The sequence below is a fragment of the Chiloscyllium plagiosum genome, chromosome 6 (genome assembly GCF_004010195.1).
Source record: "Chiloscyllium plagiosum isolate BGI_BamShark_2017 chromosome 6, ASM401019v2, whole genome shotgun sequence".
Taxonomy (NCBI): domain Eukaryota; kingdom Metazoa; phylum Chordata; class Chondrichthyes; order Orectolobiformes; family Hemiscylliidae; genus Chiloscyllium; species Chiloscyllium plagiosum.
Window position 1 is genome coordinate 43564075 of NC_057715.1, and position 18271 is coordinate 43582345.

At 44.2% G+C, this 18271-nt stretch overlaps 1 protein-coding gene and 1 non-coding gene across 2 annotated transcripts in view; one reads left to right on the plus strand and one right to left on the minus strand.

Moving 5' to 3' along the window:
• Window positions 1–18271, plus strand: part of gpc5a (glypican 5a) — a 1026959-nt gene that overhangs the window by 965954 nt on the left and 42734 nt on the right. The window lies entirely within an intron of this gene.
• Window positions 3423–3526, minus strand: LOC122551201. Its single transcript, XR_006312053.1, has one exon. It is a non-coding gene; the product is annotated as a U6 spliceosomal RNA (small nuclear RNA).

Sequence of the window (18271 nt, forward strand, 5' to 3'; positions counted from 1 at the left end):
AATTTAATGACTAAGACAGCTGAAAATTGCCTCAGCTAAAAGACAATTGATAGCAATACACTCCAGACATAAGTTAGTCCAATATGGATACTGGATTCACCAGTTTGGATAGCCTCCATTTTTAAATTTTCAACTCTACAGAAAGTCTGGCTGGGAAAATTCCAGCTCTTTGATTATCGAGTCATACAGCACAGAAGCAAATCCTGTGGTCCAAATTGTGCATGTCGACCAGAAATCCAAGCTGACATTATACCATTTTCAGCATTTGGCTCATATTGCTCTAAACCCTTCTTATTCATATACCCATCCAGATGCCTTTTCAATGTTGTAATTGTACCTGCCTCAACCACTTCCTCTGGCAGCTCCTTCCATAAACACACCAACCTTTGCATTAAAAAGGTCCCCTTCAGATCCTTTATCATTTTTTTCCCTTTCACCTCAAATCTACGTGCTCTAGTTTTGGGTTCCCCCACCCTAGGCAAAAGACCTGAGAGCTGCTGAATTTGACTCCAAGTTTCAAATCCTTCACTTTGAAAGGGAATCTTCAAGCATGTTATGCCTGAAGTATTAGAAATGGATTTCATTTTCAACTTTCTACTTGATATCCTTACTTTAAATCTTTTTATTCACTCTTGGGACATGGATATCGCTGACTCAGCTAGCATCCTTGAGAAGGTGGTAATAAACTACCTTTTCGACTAACTTTATTATGCCACACTTACATAACTTTCAGCAACAATTGTTTACTAACCAAACTTTCATCTTGCTTAAAACAAAACTGTATTTGAGAACATATGAAATAGGGGCAGCGGTAAGCCATTGAGCCTGTAGCTGATTTACTGGTATTCATAGATTCCCTGCAGTGTGGGAACTGGCCGTTTGGCCCAACAAGTCTACACTAATCGTCCAAAGAGCAACACACCCATACTCATTCCCCTACCCTATTTCTTTACATTTCCTCTGACTAATGTGCTTAACCTACATATCCCTGAACATTATGAGCAATTTTAGCAGAGCCAATTCATCTAACCTCTTCTGACTATGGGAAGAAACCCACGCAGACAGGGGGAAGAATGTGCAAACACAGACAATCCATACAGACAGTCGCCTGAGGCTGGAATCAAACCTGGGTCCCTGCTACTGTGAGGCATCAAGGCTAACCACTGAGCCACCATGCCACCTATTCATACTCCTATCTAATGAAATTCTCATTAACCTTGATTCCATTGCCTAACAAAAACCTATAAACCTCTGCCTTAAAAATATTCAATGACTCCACCTCCACTATCTTCTAAGGCAGACACAACCCTCTGACTAAAAAATAATCCTCATCTCTTTTAAAATTGGGGATCAGCCTTTTAGAATAGTGTTCCCTAGTTTTGCACCCACACACATAAGGTAACTGCCAGTCCTCATTCACCTTATCAAGAACATTTGGGATTTTGTACCTTTCTGTCAAGTCTCCCCTCACTCTTTTAAACTCTGGCAGAAACAAGCTCAACCTGTCCAAAATTCTTCATTAGACAATCTACTCATTCCAGGTATCAATTTATAAGCCTCTTCTGAATCACCTCCAAAGTATTTGCATATTTCATTCAATAAGGAACCAAAACTGTACATAGGATTCAAGATATATATGCCCTGAAGCATAACATCCTTAACTTTTCTCCAGCAATTTCTATTTTTGACCCTTACTTTTGTGTTCAATTTCTCTCAAAACAAAGGAGAGAATTTCATTAGTCTTTGTGATTACATTCTGTATATGTATTCTAACTGTTTGAAACTCATGCAGTAGAACACCCAAACCCACTCACTTCAGAATTCCACATTCTCTGTTTAATTAATACTTTGCTTTTTACTCATCCTGCAAAAGTGAACAACTTCAAAATTTCCTACATTATACCCATCTGTCAGATTTTTCCTTACTCACCCTATCTGTAAAATGTTCATGTACTCTTCACTGCATATTTTCCCACCTGCCCAATATTTTCCAGTCAGACTCTGGCCCCCATCCACAACTCTTTCCCTGAAACATCGATGACAGTATTGGTGCTTCTTCTGTGTCTTGTTCAGAATTGGAAAATGAATCCATTTCACTTCCATTTTTCCACCCCATATACTTCTCATTATGAGCAAAAACAAGTCTAGTTTTTACAATCTCTCCTCAAAATTGAACCCCTGAAGTCCCGGTTTGTAAACCTACATTGCACTCCCTCCAAGGCTAATATATCCTTCTTAGATATGGTTCCCTAACCTGGTCACAGTACTCCAAATAGAGTCTAACCAGGATTTCATATAACGCAGCATAACCTCTGTGTCCATATACTCCAGTGATCTTGACATAAAGGACAGCATTCCATGAGCTTTCTTGATTATTTTCTACACCTGTTTGTGGCATTTGAAAGATCTATGCACCTGAATCCCCACCTTTCTTTTGGACATCCACTGTATTCAACTTTATACTATCTAGAACGTATGTTGATCTATCCTTTTTTGGGCCCCAAAATGGATGACCTCACACTTGCTAACATTGCATTCTATCTGTTACAGTTTTTTTTCCCATTTACCTAGTGTATCAAAATCCCTTTGTAATTTTATGCCACTTAACTTTGTGTCATCAGCATATTTGGATAGGTGACTTTCTATGCCATTATCCGAGTTGTTAATAAATAATGTGAATAATGTGCATCAGTGGTATAAGACATGAATCTTGAAGGTGGTAGATGTTGTGCTCATCAAGTAGTCTGCTTCATCTTGGGTGGTGCTGTTTGAGACTAGATAGACTTTGAGGAGTCAAGTGATGAGTTACATATGACACAATTTCCAGTGTCTGACCTGTTCATGCAACTTCAGTATTAATACTTTGGTCCACTTCAGATTTTTGGTCAAGAGTCGATCCCAGGATGTTCATATAGGAGATTCAGTGATGCTGCCATTAAATATCAAAGGGACATAGTTAGCTTCTCTCTTGTTAACATAGTCTTTGCCTGGTACTTGTGTGGTATGAATGTTATTTGCCACTTGTCAACCTAAACCTTGATATTGTCCAGGTCTTGTTGAGCATGAATATAAGCTGTTGCATCAGGAGCAGACTCCCGATCTGACCTGCACTTGATTAGATCAGATTAGATTCCCTACAATGTAGAAACAGGCCCTTCGGCTCAACAAGTCCACATTGACCCTCCGAAGAGTAACCCACCCAGACCCATTTCCTACCGACTAATGGGCAATTTAGCACAGCCAATTCACCTGACCTGCACATGTTTGGACTGTGGGAGGAAACCGGAGCACCCAGAGGAAACCCATACAGACACAGGGAGTTTGTGCAAACTCCATACAGACAGCTGCCTGAGGCTGGAATTGAACCTGGGTCCCTGGTGCTATGAGGCAGCAGTGCTAACCACTGAGCCACCGTGCCACCATAAAATATAGAACGCTTCACGAATTTGCATGTCATCCTTGCGCAGGGGCCATGCTAATCTCTGTATCGTTCCAATTTTAGTATATGTGCTGCTGAAGCGAGCACAAATATAAAATTTCTTGGCAAAACTTTGTATTTATCAGGATACCTATCTGTAATGTGATTTTAATGAATATTTTAAAATTCAATAAAAAGACTGCTGGAAATGAAATTAAAACTGAATATCTGTATTTACTGCATTGTTGTGGTTGTGGGTATATGTTTGGCAAGCTGGGAAGTTGATTTGCAGACATTTCGTCCCCTATCACAAACTTCACAGGAGACTCCAAAGCACTCAAGATGTCACCTAGACAGGGAATGAAATGTCTGCAAATCAACTGCCCAGCTTGGTGAACATATCCACAACCATGACAACTGGCACCTAAACTACAAATCTTTACACAAACATTGAATTGCTGCATTGTAGATGAATGTACTCATCCATGCAAATTATATAAATAGTACCAGAAGCAAGGTCTTAACCAGTAGGGATCTTGTCAATGAAATTAAATTATCTAATCTGCAATGCACATCATCCAAATATAAAATATTTATCATCAAGCCCAATTAAAATCCAAAATCAATTAGAAGATGAGACATATGCACAGCAGATGTAAGTTCACACTTCAGAAATTATTGATTTTTACAGAAATAAATCAGCAATGTCATCGTATTTATGCCTTTTCAGACACTCCGTTCTTGAAACAGTCATAATCAAACTTTGCAAATTCCTATAACTGACATATCTGCCTGTATCACAAAAGTGGCTATATTTCTACAATGTAAATTTTTAAAATTAATATTTTACATGCTGTTTTTGTAAAATAAAAAAAATCATTTGAAGCAATTTGAGCAATGAAGTCATCAGGTCACTGATTATGCATGTTTATACATTAAATATGTCTGTTGGGGCATTCTGCGGCTGTAATATCAACTCAAAAAAGTTATGTGTCATTACGATAGGATCAGTCCCTGAAGGATAGATTTTCACTAATTGAGATGTCTACTCATTGACTTCCAACAAATATATTCTGTCAATGTGCCTTTAAGCATACAATAGGTTAATGCCGGGAGAGCAAAGTGGGCCTTTTCCAAATCAACCAGCAATTTTTCAATATGTTGTTTTATTCATCATCATTTTAGGGTATGTCAACAAGATTTCTATGTTCAAATCAAGTAAAAGTGATGGTGAAACTAGGAAATGAGTCTCCAAAAGGAGTACGTCTTATTGTTTGTTCAACTTCATTGGAAGGCGTTATAAAGATAATGGTTCTGATGAGGTCAATATTCATGTTACATTGACTCCACCCATTCTACAGATGTCGCACACAGTCTGTGAGTGAAGATAAGAAGTTTTATTGTAAGTTTCAGAGGCAGGAGATGTATTTGCACCAGCTCCCCAAAATCTGAGTAATTATACATGACCAAACGCAGTTATACTTCTTGCTTCTTTGTGGGGTGGCACGGTGCTCAGTGGTTAGCACTGCTGCCTCACAGTGCCAGGGACCTGAGTTCGATTCCTGCCTTGGGCAACTGTCTGTGTGGAATTTGCACATTCTCCCAATGTCTGCGTGAATTTCTTCTGGGTGCTCCAGTTTCCTCCCACAATCCAAAAGATATGCAGGTCAGGTGAATGGGCCATGCTAAATTGCCAAGTCAGGGGCAAATATAGGATAGGGAAATGGGTCTGGGTGGGTTACTCTTCGAAGGGTCTGTATGGTCTTGTTGGGCCAATGGCCCATTTTCATACTGTAAGAGAATCTAATCTCTTCTATCATTCGATAAGCGGTCTGCTCATCTAAAAATATTTCCCTGTATCCACTAATCACTACATGGGCCCAAGACAAAGGATAGTCAAAGGAGGATTGGTATCAGCTAACTATCTCAAACAGCTCTTACCCAGTCCCACATACTGGTAGAGGTGGAAAATACCACAAGGTGCCAGCAGTGGCCATCTTTGAAAATACCACAGGACGATCAGGCATGGACAGAAAAACTCCTAATAAATTGTGTGCCCATTTGAACAACTGGCATAGACCAATTTTACCCCTGAAATTATTGAGTAGCCTGTGGAAAAATTGTTCTTCCCTTATCTATTTCTAATCTTTTACTCTGAAACATCTTTTTTTGGCTTAGTGAATAGGATTAGATATGTAGGGTTGTGCAGCAGCTGCTTCAAGTTTTTTGGAAGGCTTTGCATCATGAGGCCTAGCAAGATTTCTCATCGTATCTTACTCTCCTCCTTAACTACCAACCCCACTCCTATGATACCTTCCCCATTTGATTCCACCCCCATCTTACCAGGCTCTCTTCTCACAACAAATCGCTATCTTTGGATATCAACTGAAAGACTGGCATGCCAGTCAATCTTTAAAATGCTGAGCAGTACCTGGATAAGTGTTGGCAATCTGGCCTTGCCCCTTACTGGCAATATAATGACGTAGCAGCCACAAAGCCATGCTATTCACAGCATATTGTCAGTATGGCTGACATTCTCTCATGCATACAACCCCATTCTCTTACCTTAGTCACTGTTAGCCACATCCTAACTACACTATTTTCAATGCCTGCTAGAGGCCTTCAACCTGTTATTGTCCCAAGAGGGAACATCACATACAGATAAGCAACTGGACAATTCCAAACATAAGTTTTTATTTCCAGTCAGTGAAAGTGAACACAAATGACAATGCTGGTATCATGACCAAAAACTATTTTACAATCTATGATGATCTTCTTTATCTCATTCTCATCTCCCAAACTGAGTGTTAGTCAGGTCCTGTCTGGCTTGTAGTACCTAACTTTGCTGAGGTCTATCATGGACAAGGTATGTTTCTTTCTCCCCAGTATCCTTGCTTTCCTCCTCAGAAGACTGCTTCCATTCTTTGAACATTGAACTTAATTTCCAGTTATCCTTCCTGCCCTTAAACCATGGCATTAACACCTTGATGATGAATAAGGAGGGGGGTGGTCAGTGCTCACAGGGCATCCTGTAATCATTACTAATAATCACCCACCTCCTGTTGTCTTTCATATCTTCTGATATTGATTTCATCCCCCAGCCATAAACCTTCAATTTCCCTCCATTTCCATCTTTGTTTCCACCTCTACAAGTGCCTCTACCTCCCCCATTCTTGATTATCCACTGCCCTTTTGGTAGTGATTCTCCCTGCTGCCCCTAAAGGTTTCCTTTCCTAAACCCTCAACAATCAATAGATGGAGCTCAGTTCATCTTGACCATTGACCAACTTGGACAAGCAGCCCTAGACATGACTGTCTGGACCCCCTATCTTAGCAGCCTCCTGACTGATGATACATGATTTCCCCAACTGCTGCTGGCCCTACAACTTACCACTGCCCAATCGTTGGAAGACAATCAGAGAAATCCCCTGACCATGGCTGGCACAAGTGGACAAACTGACCATGTGAAGACAGTGACTGATAGTACTGGGATCCTTGACTGACAGTGACTGGACTGAGGACCTGCTCCTCCCCCCCCCAATCCCTCACACACACTTTCTGACATGACCATTTGGTTGAATACACATACAATGTTTGCTGGCAGCAAACAGCTGACACAAGCTGAAGATGAGAGATTTAAACATTAAGTTTAAATCGTGTATCAAACAGTAAGATGTGTCCATCCCAAGAGAGATCACTACCAGCCAGCAGCCAATCACTGTGTCTGTGCAAAAGAGCACCTCATTATGGCACCAGTCTTTGATTCTGGTAAAGAACCTACACACTAACACATATGGCAATGGCATGACATGGAGGATGTGAGCAAGCAGGAAAGCACCAAGTGGGCAAGTGCTAAGAAAGCAAGAGAGTAGCCCTGAGATGCAAACTGGTCCAATCCTTGAGCTGTATGCCTGTCTCTGAAGCATCCTTTTAATGCTAGTCACTGTTGCACACTGCAATGCAAGTCTGCCCTATCGAAGTAGAAATTTGTTCTACCAGTGGATCAGCGAGATATCATAAGGATTGTGAGGGGTCAGCAAATGGCTGACACCTGTGTCCACAGATCAGGGATGCATGTGGCTGGTGGCCATGGATTGCATCCTGAGATGCTGTTTGTTACTGAGCAAAGTGGAAGCTGTTTGCAGCCAGTGGTGAGCAGATGTCACCAGGTACCTGCATAATTTCCATGTGGTGAAATCTCGATGTCTAGCTCGTTCAGATAGGAAGCTGAATTTTGATTTGGTGAATTGTGGCATTAATAAAGTGTTTAACATGCCATAACCTCCTTTTAATTGGCAATTTGCTGTTGCCTAGTGAGAATCTCACCATAATGCTTGGCAAAAGCATGAAAGATGCAGTATGCTGCTTCTGATGTCAAGATTTTTTTTATTTCAAAAATAAACTTTATTCATAAAATAATTTGATGGTCTGTACAGTTGGTCATGCCATACATAACGTAAACATTTACATAATCAGAATTTATCATTTTTATATACAGGTCTGTACATTTATCAATCAGATGTCCATATATTTAGCTGAGGCATCAGCAGAGCCCAAATGACTGCGTGGGCCCCCTGTTCTTCTTAGGCAGGCAGATGTTACACAGTGGTCTTTCCCCACCACGCCTTGGCGGCAGCTGCCCCAAGCTTCAGCACATCACTCAGCACGTAGTCCTGGACCTTGGAATGTGCCAGTCTGCAGCACTCAGTCGGGGTCAGCTCTTTCAGCTGGAAGATCAACAGGTTTCGGACCACCCAGAGAGTGTCCTTCACCGAGTTGATGATCCTCCAGGCACAGTTCGTCTCGGTGTGCGTCCCAGGGATCAGACCATAGAGCATGGAGTCCCGCTTCACGGTGCTGCTCGGGACGAACTTCGACAAACACCACTGCATTCCTCTCCAGACTTCTTCTGCGTAGGCACATTCCAGAAGGAGGTATCTGACAGTCTCGTCCCCCCCGCAGCCGCTTCGAGGGCAGCGTGTGGTGCGGCTGAGAGTCTGGACGTGCATAAAGGATCTCACAGGCAGAGCCCTTCTCACCACCAGCCAAGCCATGTCTTGGTGCTTGTTGGAAAGTTCTGGCGATGAGGCAAATGGCTTTGACAGTCTGCTCAGGGAACTGCTCGATAGGATCCGCCCTCTCCTTTTCCCAAAGGGTCTCAAGGACACTACATGCTGACCACTTCCTGATGGACTTGTGGTCAAAGGTGTTTTTCTTCATAAAATTCTCTACGAAAGACAGGTGATATGGAACGGTCCAACTACTCGGAGCATTCCGCGGCAGCAAGGCCAGGCCGGGGACAGGTAGAACCTTAGTACGTAGTGACACTTGGTGTTTGCGTACCGGGGATCCACACACAAAGGTGGCCATCAGGGTGAGGCTGGCATTGGGTGTAATTTTTCCCCCGTTGCCCAGATTTTGTACAGCGAGTCCCTTTGCACCCAGTCCATCTTTGACCTCCATATAAATTGGAAGATGGCCCGGGTGACTGCAGTGGCACAGGTTCTGGGAATAGGCCAGATCTGTGCCATGTATAACAGCAATGACAGTTCCTCGCACCTGATGACCAGGTTTTTTTCCCGCGATGGAGAGCGACCGTATCTTCCATTTGCCCAGTTTCTGCCTCACTTTGCTGATACACTCCTCCCAAGACGTCGTGCACGCTCCAGTACCCCCGAACCAAATACCCAGCACCTTCAGGTGGTCGGTTCTGACGGTGAAGGGGACTGAGGATTGGTCGGTCCAGTTCCCAAAGAGCATGGCCTCACTGTTGCCTCAGTTTACCTTGGCCCCCAAGGCCCGTTCGGACTGGTCACAAATGCACATGAGTCTGCGCATGGACAGCGGATCAGGGCAGAAAATGGCGACGTCATCCATGTACGGGGAGGCCTTAACCTGCAGGCCCCCGCTGCCAGGAATAGTTACCCCTCTCAGGCTCGCATCCTTCCTGATGGACTCGGCAAATGGCTCTATGCAGCACACAAACAAGGCAGGAGAGAGAGGGCAGCCCTGCCTGACTCTAGATCTGACTGGGAAGCTATCTGATTCCCACCCATTGATTGAGATTGCACTGACAATGTTGGTGTAGAGCAGTCTGATCCAATTGCAGATTCCCTCCCCAAAGCCCATTTTGGAGAGAACATCTCTCATATACCTGTGTGATATCCTGTCAAAGGCTTTCTCCTGGTCCAGGCTGATCAGGCAGATGTTCACCTCCCTGTCCTGCACGTAGGCGATCATATTCCTGAGGAGTGTGAGACTCTCAGCGATCTTCCTGCCCGGTACAGCACAGGTTTGGTCAGGGTGAATCACCGACCCCAGAGCAGTTGGCGATTACCTTTGTCAGAACTTTGTAATCCGCATTCAACAGTGAGATTGGTCTCCAATTTTTGAGTTCCTCCCTCTCCCCCTTCCGCTTGTAGATGCGGGTGATGATGCCTTTCCTCGTGGATTCACTCATGGTACCTGCCCGAAGCATACTGACATACACCTCCATCAGGTCCTGGCCAATCAAGTCCCACAGAGCAGAATAGAGCTCGACCAGTAAGCTGTCGCTTCTGGGAGTTTTATTCTTTTCAAAGGACTCGAGGGCCTTGGTCAGCTCGTCCAGAGATAGTGGCTGGTCCAGCCTCTCCTGTGTTCTGTCGTCTAAGACCTCCGTGATAGAGGACAGGAACGACTGGGAGGCCACGCTGTCAGTCGGCTTCACGTCATACAGACTGGCATAGAAGGATTTGCTGATCCTCATGACGTCAGCCTGAGATGACGTTGTCGAGCCATCTTCTTCCTTCAGGCTGCTGAGCACGGAGCTCTCTTTGTTCACCTTCTGGAAGAAGAAACATGAGCACGTCTCGTCCTGCTCCACCGAGCTGACCCTGGACCGGAAGATTATCTTGGAGGTCTCCGAGGCAAAGAGCAAGGCTTGCTGGCCCTTCATTTCCTTGAGGTCCTCCGTGATATCAACCCCCATCGTCTGCAGCAGGAGCAGGTTCTGCATACTTTCCTGTAGCCGTCTCTCTCTCGCCCCCTGAACACCTTTGAGGATGAAGAACCTCGTGATGTTTCCTTTTACTGTTTCCCACCAGTCCATTGGGGACTCAAAGAGGGGTTTCAAGGTTCTCCAACCTGCATAGTCCCTCGTGAGCTCCTCAATGTTTCCCAGGGTCAACAGCTTTGTGTTCAGCTTCCACGTTCCCTTACCAGCCCGTTGCTCATCTTGTAGGTGACAGTTGGCCAGCAGGAGGCATTGGTCAGAGAAGAACACCGGCTGGACGTCGGTGGATCTGACCGAGAGCGTTCGGGACACAAACAGGTAATCTATCCTTGAGAGGATAGACCCGTCTGCCCATGACCAGGTGTATCTACGCTGCGCTCCGTCTGCAGGGGTGCTGAAGACGTCATGCAGCTTGGCATCTTTTACCGTGTCCATCAGGGCTCTGGACGTGGCGTCCAGATTACTGTCCCTCCCCCGCCGGATCGTCCATCTGCATCAATGATACAGTTGAAGTCTCCGGCCAGAATGACCGGCCTGGACGTAGCCAGCAACAGTGGAAGCTGCTGCAGGACTGCCAACCGTTCACTCTTACCCACTGGGGTGTACACATTAAATCAGTCTCAGGGGAGCATTCCTGTACATGACGTCGGTGATGAGGAGGTGCCCGCCAACCACCTCCTTAACCTCAGAAATGGTGAAGGTGCCTCCTCGCAACAGGATACCCAGGCCGGAGGCATGGCTATCGTTGCCCCCCCCCGACCAAACTGACGGCCCATGGTCCCACAAGCTCGACCATCTCCTGTAGCTGCTGAGGTGCGGTATCCCACACTCCTGCAGAAACAGGACGTCAACTTTAATGTTGGCCAGGAAGGCCATCATAGAAACACATCGCGTAGCCGATTTGATGCTACGCACATTGATGCTGGCAATTCTTATCTCCATTTTAACAGTTTACGAGGTTACCAGTGTCCATTTGCTGTTGGTCTTGCCTCTCTGGGGTAGCTGTGTGCATCCCCGTGGTGACGGCAAACCGCTGGACCCTCCCAGGGCTGAGGTAGCTGTCTGGCTCCACGCTGGGGCCATTTCCCCACTCTGGTGTCTTCGGGTCGGGCCCAGGGTCCGCACAGTCCAGTTCTCCACCTGACAGCGGGGCTGTCACAAGACCGCTGCTCCCAGTTACCTGGAGGTGTGGGCCGGTGGGTACCTCTTGGTTCTCACTGGGTGGGGGGAGGCCTTTATCCATCCCCTCAGAGGGATCATCTTTTCCTGTTTGGGCGGTGCTGCCCTCCTTTTTCCCCACGGCGCTCTGTCTCTTCCTCTGGTGACGACCCTCCTTGCACCTGTCCTCATCGTCGGAAGAGCTGCCTGTAACCTCGTCGTGTAGGTGTTGCTTCCCCCTTTGCTGGGTGGCTTTGGTGGCCTTGTGAGGTTTTCTCTTCCTGCTTTTGACAGTAATCCAATCCTCTGTCTCCTTTGTTCCCTCCTCTTCCATTTCCTCCGTCTGTCTTGGAGGAGCTTGGATCGGCTGCTGCACCTCCCCACTGTCTGCAGTCTGCTCCGCTACAGCCTGCCCTTCCTTCTGGGTGCCTCCAGACACCGTTCCCGTGCTGTTTTGTGGTACCTTGCTGGTCTTAGGCGGTCCACGGCTCGTGTTGCCACCTCTGGCCATCTGTGCATAGGTGGCGGCCCCTCGTCTTGGGTAGGCCTTGTACATGTGGCCCGCCTCTCCGCACAGATTACAGTTCTTGGCCTCCTTACATTCCTTGGTCGGGTGGCCTTCCTGCTCGCAGTTTCGATAGACAGTCACCTTACAATCCACCGCCATGTGGCCTGACCTCCCGCAGGTTCAGCACACTTTCGGCTGCCCTGTGTATGTCAGGTAACCTCTGCTTCCTCCGATGGCAAAGCTGGAGGGTGGTTGGAGGATGTTCCCACTGGCATCGACCCTCAGGGTTACCCTGACCTGTCGTTTGCTGGTCCAGAGGTCCAGATCCCGAAAGGATCGACCACATCGGTACTCTCTCCCTTGACCTGGACATATCTTCTCAGGAAGGTCAGGACATCTGCTGCTGGGACGTGGGGGTTGTACATCTGGATTGTTACAACCCGACTCCTCTGCGCAGCAAGCACACACAACGGGACCGCCGACAAGATGGAGAACAGAGGTTCCCCTTCCTTCTCCTTGAAGACCTTCAGGAGCTGCTCGCAATTCTTCACGCTCCTGAAGGTCACGTTGAAATAGCCTGCCGCAGGGAAATCCTGCAGGCAGTACACATCCGCTGCTTCGAACCCGCAGCACTCCAGCAAAATCTTCTTCACAAACACCGTCCAATCGACCGGTGTGCCCTCCTCCACCTTCTTCACAGTCACCCTGACTGTGTTGCGAATGCCCTGGCCTGGGCTACGAGCGGCTGCTGAGGCCATAGCTCTGAGGTTGGCTGATATCTGAATTGGCGTTAGGCCGAAGCCAGCATAAAGATCCACCAAGAGCAGGTCAGCACAACCAAACGATCCTCCAACATCCAGCAGCTCTGACAATTCGCAACGTGATCCCCGTGGCTTCTCCCCCGCCAGTACACGTCCGCTGTGTCGAACCTGCAGCACTCGAGCAGAATCTCTTCCTCTGGTCCTCAGGAACTACACATATTCCAAGCCAAAAGGATGTCAAGATAGGCTTCACCAGACTTCTCACCAGATCGCACCATAAGTCCCACTAGAATGCAAGTTGTTCAGGCCTGTAGCATTCTGACCTTGTCCTAAGAATGTACGTGTTAGTTCAGAAGCAGGATCTCATACAGGGTCCCATATGGAAAACTGATAACTGATGTGGCAAATGTCCAACTTTGCCCTGGATGTTAGAGCCACAAACAATGAATTATTAACGTGGGGAACATAGTTGTAACTCCTCCCTCAATGTTTAATGAAAGACTTAACAATAATAATATCATTTATTCCAGTACTTCAATGTCAGCATTTGCGTTTACAGTCCAAAACTTATTTTATTTTGTCTTGTCCTGATGAAGTGGTGTGGCAAGTACATTTACAACATTTAAAAGGCATCCAGATAGGTGCATGAATAAGCAGGGTTTAGAGAGATATGGGCAAAATGCTGGTAAATGGCTAGATTAATTTAGAATATCTGGTTTGCATGGGTGAGTTGGACCGAAGGGTCTGTTTCCGTGCTGTACATCTCTATGACTCTATGACTCGACAGGGTAAATGCAGGAAGGATGTTCCTGATAACCAGGGAGTCCAAATCCAGAAGTCACAGTCTAAGAATACAGAGTAAGCCATTTAGGACTGAAATGAGGAAGCATTTCTCCACCCTGTGGAATTCAGGAATGAGTTATATGTCATATTTAGGGCTAAAGGGATCAAAGGATATGGGGAAAAACAGGAACATGGTATCGCCATGTTCATATTGACTGGCAAAGCAGGCTCAAAGAGCCAAATGGCCTGGTCCTGCTCCTATTTTCTATGTTTCTACAAGGTGGACTTCATTTTGTAGGGGCAAAAATCTTGTACTGGTGGTTACATCCCCCATTATAAATGCACCCCATTTTCCTATTTAGATATCTTTCTAATCAATCTATTCAGAAATGTTATTACATCCCTGTGGAGCAGGTGGCACTTGAAACCATCTCCTGGTCCAGAGGGACTGACACAACCACACCACCCCAAAAACTCTCATTTTTCTTTTGAGAAACTTAAATGGAATGAAGCATCAGGTGATGTATAATATGCATCCAATCTTAGCGATTTTTGAGAAGATTTGCAGCTCAGGATGATAAGTGTGTAAGTTAGCTTGCTGAGCTGGAAGGTTTGCTTTCTGATGTTTTGTCACCATGACTAGGTAACATCATCAGTGAGAGTCTCCAGTGAAGCGCTGGTGGTATGTCCCGCCTCTCTATTTATAGGTCTTGGTTTCTTTAGGTAGGTGATGCCATTTCTGGTTCTTTTTTCTTCAAGGGAAAGTAGATAGGATCTAAATAATTGTGTGTATTGATGGAGTTCTGGTTTGAATTCCATGCCTCTAAGGATTCTCGTGAGTGTCTTTGTTTTGCCTGTCCTAGGATGTGTATGTTGACGTAGTCAAAGTGGTGTCCTTCTTTGTATGTATGCATGGAAACGCATGTATTTTGGTGTCCAGTTGCAGGAAACTTACATCCAGGATACATGAACACCAGCTGGTCACCAGAAGACATGACCCACCATCACTAGTTTCTATACATACCAAAGAAGGACACCACTTTGACTGGAACAACACACATGTCCTAGGACAGGCAAAACAAAGACATGCACAAGAATTCTTAGAGGCATGGAATTCAAACCAGAACTCCATCAATAAACACAATTATTTAGATCCTATCTACTTTCCTTTGAAGGAAAAAGAACCGGAAATGGCATCACCCACCTTAAGAAACCAAGATCTATAAATAGAGAAGCAGGACATACCACCAGCGCTTCACTGGAGACTCTCGCTGATGATGTTACCTAGTCATGGTGACGAAGTGTCTGAAAACAAACCTTCAGGCTTTGCAAGTTAACTCACATACTTATGCATTCAATTTGCTTACACTCTTTCCTAATCCCCACCTCCTCTGTAATTGAAACATTAATCACCATACAGCAACAACAAATAATAATTTCTAGATTTAAGTACTTTAACGAGCACAATGTATCTATCACTTCAAACTAGTTAACAAATTACCGTTAGAATCAGTGTAGTCCATTCCTGACTCAGCAATATGAAATATTATAACATCCTCATGAAGGACACTGACAAATAGTTACTCTCAGTTGTTCAGGTTTCTAGCTACAAAAGTGACCATTTAATTAAGCAAAAAAGGATCTTGAGGTGAATTGTTTTTGACTTAACATTGTGTTTCTCAAAATGTCAAATGAATTATCTCAAACTTAAGTTGCCTCTTTTGAACTGTTAGGGAAACCACATGTATTAATTCTGCTGAAGCTATGAAACTTTCCATTAATTTCTAGCAGTCTGTATAGTTAGAGCACAAAATCTGAACCCTGGAACAGCTATAGCTCACAGTTATTATAAGTTCTTCCTACTAGCTAGAATAGAAAAATGAGCCAGTGAGTATCTCTGCAACAGAAGCCTGTCAGGTCAAGGTGTAAGCATATCACTAAATTACTGGCAGCTCTTTGGCTGGTTGCCACATTAGAGAAAGAGGTGTCACAGTGTCTACCTGATTGATTTGTTCAAGCCTTTTCCCCCCTTTTTGCAGGCTAAGACAGCTGACATTGCTTGGCATCTTTCACTTCATGTGTCATTAATATTATTGCAATCCTCTGATTTCATCATGGGAACATCTTCACCAGCAAATAGCTACAAATCTCAGTAGTATTCTGTACATTTTAATCAGCTGCCATTCAGACTAGTTGCAGCTGAAAACCAGAATTTATTATCTCCATCTTTGGATCCGAGTGGAGAAAAATTCAGATGGATATCGATGTGAGATGATACTCAGGAACCAAAGTCAATTAGGATTGATTTATTCTGAATGAACTTTGGTCACATCAGGTTTCCACCTCTGTTGAAGTGGTAATTCCCTCATTCCCAGCCTATTACTTTAAGCCTAGCTCCCTCTAAATAAGATCAATATAATTGTATATAATTATGGAATTCTAAGGAATTAATTTTTTGAGTTGGTTGTTTACAAATCATAATTTTGCTTGCATAAGAAGTTAGCCACTATAAAAAATAATTAAAATTACTTCTTTTTCTGAAAAGCCTGAATTTCATCTATATCATCTAACAGCATTTATCCAGAGCGCCAGTGCCTACAGCGATCAAATCCACAGTGTCCAATTACATGGAGCTGCCAGTTTGAATTACGTTTCAGTTCTGTGCTTGTGCAGCCATGCATGTATTCTTGCATTTATGCATGCAAATATACAGTTGTGTGTATTTGCAGATCCTCTTGTTGAAACAATAACACTGTGCACTATGTAATGCTCTTAACCTAGCAGCTACCAAAGCTGCTCACAGCAAAACTGCAAATGACCTCCGGGGGGACTGTTGCCCAACTTGAAAATCACTCTCACACTCCTCAGCCTGCGAGCAACCTTTGACAGAATTGAGCGCACCATCCTCTCCCAAGATCTCTGCTCCATTGTTGAGCTTGCTGGAGGGCCCATGATGGATTTTGTTATTAATTATCTGCTATAATCCAAGGATAATTTGCAATGGCTCTGTTTCTTGTTCTAATATTGTTACCTCAGCTATTGCTCAAAAATCTGTTCTTTGTCTACATCAATGTGCCCTCAGGCACATCAACCGAAAACATGACAACGGTTCATAAAAATATGCTGACGACATCTAGCTCTTCCACTTGCTGCGATCTTCCACAGTTTTTAAATTGTCACTTGGTTTGTCATCCAATACTGGTTAAACAGAAATAAGTGTAAGCCAGAAGCTATTGAACTAGAACTCTTTAGAGTGTTATTCGGGACCTGATTCTGAGATTCTTTCTTCCAACCATTTTTGCAGCCAAAGGATTAAGGGTGCAGGCTGTCCATGCAGCAATCCTGCCCTTGCCAAATTCATTGCAGGATGGACTGTTTAAACCATCCTGAATTAGAGTGGTGCTAGAAAAGCACAGCAGGTCAGGCAGCATCCAAGGAGCAGAAAAATCGACGTTTCAGGCAAAAGCCCTTCATCAGGATAACCATCCTACAATGGCAACAATCCTCTTGGATAGAGTGTAGATAGTTCATGGCTTCTCAAAGGAGTCAGCTGCCATAGGAGGAACTTGAGTACCAAGTGGGAAACCAAAAAATGTCTCCTGTGTTTCAAACTCCTTCATGACAGACTTTGAAATAGTCACACAAAAAAACGTTTTGTTAGATGTTGAATTAGAAGGTCAGTATATTTGTCAATGCAGTGATTGATCATTTATTCCTGATGAAGGGCTTTTGCCAAAAACGTCAATTTTCCTGTTTCTCAGATGCTACCTGACCTGCAGTGCTTTTCCAGCACAACTCTAATCGTGACTCTAATCTCCTGACTCTAATCAGGCAGAAGTACCCACTTCTGCCTGATTGATCATTTAGCTTGGTTCTTCAAAGCTATTTTAATGATTATGGTGATCAACATTGTACAATATCAGATCCAAATTACCCTTGAAAAACGTGCTCCAATGCATTGGGATCGCTAATATAAGTGCTCAATTGATTTAAATACCCAAAGTTATTCAAGAATTTAAAAAACAAACAAAGCAAGGTCTTTCCTTGGGAATTTTTTGATTAACAAAATCTCTGGTGTAGTTTAGAAAAAGAAGCCAGCAGATTTTTTCAATTGCGCATAACTCCATTATTTACATTTCCCATGGTTTCTTAATATAGTTGAAGCTATTTTGAATGCTTGGCTAAGTTTCAAAATTGGGAGAAAGTGAGGACTGCAGATGCTGGAGATCAGAGCTGAAAAATGTGTTGCTGGAAAGGCACAGCAGGTCAGGCAGCATCCAAGGAGCAGGAGAATCAATGTTTCGGGCATAAGCCCTTCTTCAGGATTCCTGAAACGTCGATTCTCCTGCTCCTTGCATGCTGCCTGACCTGCTGCGCTTTTCCAGCAAAACATTTTTCAGCTAAGTTTCAAAATTTCCAATCCTAATTATCTTAACAGCATTGTGTTCAATTTTTGATTGACAATTCCAAAAGATTTTAAAAGAGTTTTAAGGAGCTATCTGACTTTTGGTGTGGCTAATGAAATAGATTCTGATTTGTTTCTACAGATTGAACACTTCAGTGGATTTACACCTCATAATGAGTTTTATAAATGAAAGTAGTTTTTGGTAATAATTATGTTTGAGCAACAGCTCTATTAAATTGTTAGT